Below are 7,832 nucleotides of genomic sequence, written 5' to 3'. Positions count from 1 at the left end.
GGCCGATATCCGTAGTATCGGATATGCTTGTGAGGGTATATAGACTGAATAATCCCACAAGATCTGATGCCTCTGCAGAATTTCTGGCACCCATCGCCAAATCAAACGAATTTTTCATTTTAGTTTTTATCCATTGGTTATTGCTATATATTAGAACTGATTTTCTACATTTTTTAATGATGTTGATTTCTTCCGAGGATATATCAGTGTATGCCTCGGCAAATTCTAGGGCAATGTTAAAAAGTTCTTCGGATATCGAGGGATAAAATCTATGATGTCAAACTGTATGAATGTACATTTATCTTTGTTTTCTATATTTTTTAAACCAGGTGATTGCTTCGGTAGTATTTGCCCACTGGTTTAGTTCTAGGTCTTGTTTGATTTGTTTGCTTACTCTAGAAAGTATAGTTTTGCTAATTCTACCTATTTCTTGTTTAGTTGAGTTTATCAGGCGGGTGCTGGGATTATTATCAAAGTCCCATTTGTGGTCTTTAAGCAGAATGTATGCCTCTCTAGGTTTCAATTTGCCAACTTTATCGCTAATTTTTAGTTTATCGGTAATTTGCTTACTTTCAGTATTTATTATATCTATGTAGTCGCATTCGTTTGTGTCTAATTTTTTGTAGTTTTTTGCAATGTTTTTTGTGATTAGTTTGTTATATTCTTGCATATCTATTTTATAAAAGTTTCTGGTTTTATCTGCTTTTACAAAGATTTTATTAGAGTTGTTTATGTTTCTAACGATTTTGTGTAGTTTCCGTTGGAAATTGTTAGGTTTATTGTGGAATTCTAGGTTTTTAATTACATATATAAAAACGAGAAACAACCACAGAATTCGCGCATAAGCCTGACGAATCCTGTAGTGGATGAAACGCCGAATATTCAGTCTAGCTAAATCGTTATATATATTTTATAAATTACTAACTAGCTCTACCTACGTATTGAGCACTTTTGAAGTAAATACTTAAAGTTTACGCATAAATCTATACTTTCGTATATTAATTTTATGTGAGTAAATGAAGTAGTTATATATATATATATATGTATATATATATATATATATATATATATATATATATATATATATATATATACCTTATAATGGTTCACTTTTTAAAATTCATAAGTATCATCGTCAAAGCATTCATTTGGATGGTAAATGTAGCTTATGAATGCTTGAAGATTTCAAAGGGAACGCCAATGGAATAATCCTATCGGTTTGAATTCGTTAGTAACGCCGAATTTTAAATTTAATAAGATATTTCAAAAACGAAGGGTGATAATTATATTTGGCTAGAAATATGAATAATTTAATTTAACTGACCAAAGGGAGGTAATCACTAATTATTTATGTTGCTTTTTTTAAATTAAAGAATCTTATTGGTAGTAATTAAACAAAAAAATAATATTTTAATAGCAATTATAATATTTATTTATGGAACTTAATAAAAATAGTAACATAAAAATTGAAGTTAAATAGATATTTAAATAAAATAGAAAATAATTGTAAAAATATCAGATAAACTAATAATAATAATAATAATAATAATAATAATAATAATAATAATAATAATCCAAACTATATTAATAAAGTTACTAATTTATAAAGTATAAATTTTAAGATAGATTATTAATAAGAAAATTTCAATGACTTATGGTGGTTTATATTTGTCAAATCTAAACCAAGGTTTATGAATGCATCCAGAGAAAATTTCGTCTTTTAGATTTAGGAGAATGGGTTTATTTTTATTATCATTATTATATTTCAAAATGTTAAGGGCTTCGTATCTACAAAGTGCACAGAATCTGTCTCCCGGTATATATGCTTTATATGATCCTATTATTTCCCATTTCAAATTGAAGCGAATATTTTTATCATTGAGTCGCCAAATATGTTTAGACAGAGTAGTTTGGTTTACCAGGGAGGGATTTTTAAAGGAGTGTTTGTGCATTGAAATCCTATGTTTAATAAGTCCAGATGTGGAACCGAAGTAGATTACGTTTGTTTAATATATTTGTTGTCAGATAGATTAGGAGTGGCATTTGTATGTAATAAGTTTGTTTGTATTTGATTGGTAGATTGGTTAAAGGGGGTGCAGTTAGTGAATAACTGTGTGACCGAGTTATGGTTGCCATTAACATAATTTATATTTTGGGTTTGTGATACTGTGCAGCTATAAATCACATTTTTTTTTATCTTGCAGGTACCTTGTAGAGGGCATTTATTTTTTCTTCTACAGATACAGCCTGCTATAGTTTCTATATTTGCATTTTGTATCTTACTATTTTTTTTATAGTTAGAACTAATCATTTTGTGATGAAGATTTGGCGTAGTGTAGTAAGACGCTTTGATCGTGTTCTTATTAAAGATTTTATTGTATCTAAGATGGGCTTTAAAGTTGTTTTCTAATATTTTAAAGAATTCCCTGGCTATGTTTGTCTCCAGATTTTTGGAATATGGAGGGTTGAACCATAGAATCTCCCTATGTCTGTTTTTACGCTTACGGACTTTGGTTTGCTGTTTATTGTGTTAGTATCTAATACTTGCGATTTACTTTAGTTTTGTATTGTATTTTGATTATTTTTTGCCATTTGTATGCTGGATGACATGGCCATATTGTAGGTTATTATGTTTTTAGTAGGTTTATTATAGTTTTCAATGAAGTTTTGCTTTTATCATTTTTATTTAGGTATTTGATTTGCGATTTGTATCCTGAGTTTTTAAGTTCCTCATTGTAATATTTTTAGTTTTTGTTAAATATTTGTTAGAAGATAGCCTAGAAATTCTTAAAGAGACATTGGGAACTATTGATTTCAATATTGACTTAGGGTGGTTTGATTCATTATGGACATATAGTACAGATTGGTTTGGTTTATGATATGATTCAAAAGTAGAGTTTTCCAGATTTAAGGTTATGTCTAAGAAATTAACTATTTTTTATTGGGGTCGATTTTTATAGTAAGTCCATAATTTTTAAATAATTTATGCAAGGATTTCATTGTTTTTTCGTAATTCTTATTTGGGGATTTTTTTACGAAAAGTGCATCATCTCTGTATAAGCCCCCTTCCAATTTGAATTGTTCATGGAGTTTAGAATGAATTTCATCTAAAAGGAAAAGGCCCACCAGATCAGTGACCTGGGCTGAGTTTGTCGAGCTCATTAAAACGTTTAAATGGTCAGGGGTATTTTTTCTAGTCCAATATTTGTTGTCAAAGGCTTTCTAGCTAAGAGTATTACTTTGATTTCCTTCGGCGTTATATTAGTTAGTTTTCGTGCCATTAAGAGGGATTTATTTAATAGAATTGGTGATATCGATTGGTAATATGATTCAATGTCAAAGGAAAGAAATTTAAGATTATTTTATTTTTAATGTTCGAAAACCAATCAATTACCTGGGTGGAAGATTGCATAGTGGGTATTTTATTACGGATTTATTTTAGGGATAATTCTATCTAGTATATTTTTACTAACTAATCCTATATCTGATTTTGAGGGGCAGATGATTCTAATAGTAGGGTTTATATTAAAGCCTTATTTGTGATCCTTTAAAGCAAATCTCGGGGTACCCGGTACTGTTATTTCATTGTATTTATCTATTTTAAGTTTATTTAAAATATTTTTTGCTTCCTTATTTATTCTATTTAATGCTTACTTATTTATTGTTTTGCAGTTTTTATTAAGTTCTTTATATATTAGATTTTTATACTGTATATAATCCATTGTATAAAAATGTCTAGTTTTATCTGCCGGGGCTATCAGTTTCTTTTGGTGGCTTTTTGAAATTGATTTCGAAAATTTATTTATTTTTTAAGAGTTGGAGTGAAATATTTTTTTTTTTTTTATTTGATATTTTTAATTAGGTTAATCAAGTCATTTTCAAAATTCTCAATGTCTTTGTTCTTTTGGGTCTTTTTTATATGTTTTTAGTTTGAATTATTTGGCCGCTTATGCTAATAAAGTGCCTTTATTTGACCGCTTATGCTAATGAAATGCCTTTATTTGGCCGCTTATGCGAATGAAATGCCTTTATTCGGCCGCTTATGCTAATGTAAATTATCGTTTCAGAAACAACTGTACATAGATTGGTTGTTGATATTGAATTCTTGGAGCTTAAGTCAATGATGTTTTTCATAAATCATATTATCTTATCTAACATATAAATGGCTATATGTTTGTCTGTCGCTCTGTCTGTTTCCATATTTTCAAACTCTATTTTCTCTGAAATTAAAAGTCGTAGAGCGGCGATAGGTCCCTCAAATGATTGAATTTTTACGGGACGTTCTTTCATGGGTTTTTAGGCGATTTAAATTGTATTTTAAGGGGGGGGGATAGGTCAAAATGGGAAAAAAATTGTTAAACATTCTTACATTTATCCTAGTTTAATTTTAATTTTTAATCGGTTTACGTAAGTGTCACGTCGGTACAGTGGTAACGTTTTGAATGCTACAGTTTTGATTTTGATTCTAGCTGATAGTAACTAAATACTTCTTTTTTTTACTTTTGAAATCACGACTCTGTAATAATATATACGAAATCTTGACAAATTAAAATATACTTAAGCGTATTTTACGCCCGGACAAAGCTGGACGTTATCCCTCGCTAGTATCTTATATATATATATATATATATATATATATATATATATATATATATATATATATATATATATATATATATATATATATATATATATATATGCTGTCTCTGCGTACTATTTTTTCCGCCATTTTGAACATCACTTTTAATTTTCATTTTGATATATGAAGAAAGTTTTCCTGAAATTAATATCCAAAGACTTTTACACTATTCCGGACATATAAATAAAAATAAAAAAGATGAAGATAAAGAGATACTTTGCTTACTGTCGTTTCACTACGACCTCATCTGTTTATCTGTGCTTTCCTTTCACTTTTCCGGTCTTCTGCATTGCTCTCGGCTTTTCCAATCTCTCCTATTTTATCTTTATCAGCAATGCTTTAAGCAAACTACATATTCCTATTAAATACATACATATATCCCACTGGAGAAGACCGAAGGATCGGCCGAAAATATGTGCTTTTGCAAGAAACATTTTTTTTTTCAAAAGACTTTTTGTATTCCTACACGTCAACACAGGAAATAAATACAGAAAAGATATAAACATTTATATATTTTTCGTATTGATATTTTATCCATACATATTCATATATATATATATATATATATATATATATATATATATATATATATATATATATATAATTCCACAGCCCAATAACGTCGCAGCCCACAAGAGCAATGCCAGTCAAGGAACCGGAAGTCCAAGACTTTAGTCATAGCTCTTGTGAGCTGCGACATTATTTGGCTGTGGAATTTATTATATATAATCTCTCACATTCTGAAAATCATATATATATATATATATATATATATATATATATATATATATTAATTGTAAATTTTATTTTATATATATTTATATAAATTAATCGTAATTTTTATTTTATATATATATATATTAATTGTAATTTTTATTATATATATACACACACACACACACACACACACACACACACACACATATATATATATATATATATATATATATATATATATATATATATATATATACTAGGAGAAGTACTGTCGTTGACTGGGTTCAAAAACAACTTACAGAAAATGGACTGTGATTGATGAAAGTATGATAGGTTATGAAAAGAAGGGGGTTGTAAAGAAATAGGTTTTGATATTCAAAAATTTTACACTAAGCAAAATATGATGAAAGTAAAGATAATTTTCGCAGACATATATTTTTTTATATCAACTTTGTTTCCATTCGTAGCCAAGAGTGACCAACAATATGATGTTTTCTTATAAAGAGAAAATGTTATATATATAATAATAAATGTTACCATAGTCAATAAACGTTACTTTTATGGTAGAAAAGTTCATTGGATTGTATTTTGAAGTAGTTTGTAAAATATTTTTTTTTAATTCACATACCGGTTTTAAAAAAATGAAAATGGCAGCGACTTTGAAATAGAGAGCCCCGTTTTCAATTTGAAGGAGAGGCACCTGAGCATTCTGTGTTAACAATTCAAGAGAGTTTCGTAAGGAATATTTATAAACATATTTTAATGTTTTCCGTTATTTTGTGCTTGAGGAATATTCGATTATGGCATATGTAGTTTATATAAAAATTAATTTAAATAGTTATCGCCTCAAATTTCGTTTTAATTTCGGTTCGCTGAAATTATTTAAAGTAAAGAGCATTACAAACTATTTCAAAACTAAAAAAAACACACACATGAACTGAACTTTTATTGACTATAGTAACATTTATTTCTTGTATATTTATTTTTTCGGGTAGTCGTTTGTTGGCTTTTCTACTAAACACTCTTACTAAATAATATCGACGAAATATCGAAAAACAAAGAAACAAAAACAGTTTTGGAAAATAATGAACCCTTACTTAATTAGTAAAATAATCCGATAGGATATTAAAAAGTAAACACGTAATTACTGTAGTTTTTTTTCAAGCAAAGAATCGATATAAATATGAATAAGAATAAAATGGCGCCTTTTTCAAGCAGAACAGCTTCGTTTCAGTTTGACAGCATTGAACGGTGTAGTATTGCGCCGTCGGATTCAGGGTTGTACGATTGTAATGTAAAGAACACACAGAAAGAGTTGTAATTAACTGAATTCCTTCTAGTACATTGACAAAAAATCTTAAACAGATATATAAATAAAAATAAAAAGGTTTACATAACCTTTTTATTTTTATTTTTTAATGGTTTTAAAAAGCCACGTAACAACGTGAGCAGGATTTTTCCTACTTTTGACACGAAAACAAGTAACGTTCTTATTTTTTATTATTTATCTATTTACCTATTTTCGAAAGAGTGCCATGTGCAAGTGGAGAAGGAAAAAAAACAGAATTATGTAAAATTTGTGTCGAGAATTGTCTAAAGTTCCGACTTTTTTTTTTTTTTGCTTTCACTTTAATAAGAACGTGAGTTTATGAGGTGAATTTAATCGACACAATATGATTCAACTCCAAAAAAGAAATAAAAGCTAATGTGAATTAAGATTAAAGGTAAGGTGATATTGTGGACCATCACCCCTTTTTAAAAACCTTGTTAAACTTTGTGACATATTTACATTCTATGGAGGTCAAGCGCGAACGAACACCCAATAATTTTATTATACCATATTTCTTCTAACTTAAACATAATTATCAAAGTATACTTACGCAAATAGATATGAAAAGTGTTTGTTGAAGTTTGTGCCATATTTCCATGGAGTACAGGCGCGAACGCAGACCCCACAATTTTACTATACCATCCCTATTTAAGTTGAAACATGCTTATCAAAGTATTCTTATGCACATCTATATCAAAAACCCTTGTAAACTTTTTTTTTCATTTTTTATTTCCATACTTTGGGGTCAGGCGCCAACGCAGACCCCACAATTTTTATGAACCACCTTTCTGACAGATCAAACAAATCCATTCCTCATCCTCGATAATCTTCTATCATTATATGTAATCAGTTTTTTAAAATAGTCAACCATATAGGAGCCTATTCGTGACCAGACAGACAGACAGACAGACACACACACACACTTTCAGCTTTATATTATAGATATATACATTAATTGTAATTTTTATTTTATATATATATAAATATGAATTGTAATTTTTACTTCATATATATATATCAATTGTAATTTTTATTGTTTATATATATATATATATATATATATATATATATATATATATATATATATATATATATATATATATATATATATATATTTGGTATATTAATTGAAATGAGTTTATATCT

Source organism: Euprymna scolopes, chromosome 36, assembly GCF_053919585.1.
Source record: "Euprymna scolopes isolate OS-2025 chromosome 36, ASM5391958v1, whole genome shotgun sequence".
In the NCBI taxonomy this organism is placed as follows: Eukaryota; Metazoa; Mollusca; class Cephalopoda; order Sepiida; family Sepiolidae; genus Euprymna; species Euprymna scolopes.
The sequence above is the reverse complement of the archived record's forward strand: the minus strand, read 5'-3'. Positions refer to the sequence as shown.